Raw genomic sequence first — 979 nt, forward strand, 5'->3', positions numbered from 1 at the left:
ATATTCACCTAAGAATACTTTGGTTCGACTCCAAAAATTAATTCTCCTTTGCCTTGATAAATTTTTATTCGATAGCAAGTCTTTGAGCATTTCGTCTGAATATTAGGCCCCGGTGAGGGGCATTACAGCGACGGTTTCCTATTTTATGATAATCGCTTGGGTACACTTATTTCTTCTTTGAGAGAATTATTTTTAAAGGAAGCACATGGTGGAGATTTGATGATACACTTCGCCATTGCTAAAATTAACATTTCACGGACTTTGAAAATAGAGATACATATGTTATGGTAGGAAATACTGATAGAGTTAATCCTTATGCATTTTTGGTTAAGTGTTAACTAGATTTTGAATGTGAAATAATTCATAAACGGCTGGTTATAATGATAGAAGTTAAAGATAGAATGTATGTAGAAATGATAGACGGCTGGATTATAATGAAGTAGCTGAAATGGTGATTGTTGTAATTTGCAGGAAATGGGATCAACAAGTGGTGAAAAGAAGGGAAGGTAACCTCCTTTATTGTATCCGTCAGGAAAATCTCCTCTTCGGAAGAGGAGCATCCACCATAACTGCACTTTGGCGAGTTTTGGATTGATGAAAGACTGCATTGGTGAAGAATTTTACAAAGACATCTTGGATCATACACAAGTAGGAGTCATATTGAGTCTTGCTGATTCTGACTAGGTATGGTAGGCTAAGCTTGTTCATTACATCCTCACATGGTAGTTGGCTATAGAAAGGAGGTATAATATGTGGTCATTAATTGAAGGTTGTCCTATTAGGTTCTCTCTTAATGAATATGATGACATATCTGGTCTGATCTGTGAGCCCATAGTGGAGGATGATATTGTGGAAGTTGATCACAGAGAATTTTGGGCAGAGTTAAAGGTGGATGGTGGTGTAGGCCCTAACTGGTATGAGTTGGATGAAGCCCTGAAGAGTTGTAGAACGTGGAGTCATGAGAAGAGAAAGATGCTGG

Source organism: Capsella rubella, unplaced genomic scaffold (assembly GCF_000375325.1).
Source record: "Capsella rubella cultivar Monte Gargano unplaced genomic scaffold, Caprub1_0 scaffold_7, whole genome shotgun sequence".
Lineage (NCBI taxonomy): Eukaryota > Viridiplantae > Streptophyta > Magnoliopsida > Brassicales > Brassicaceae > Capsella > Capsella rubella.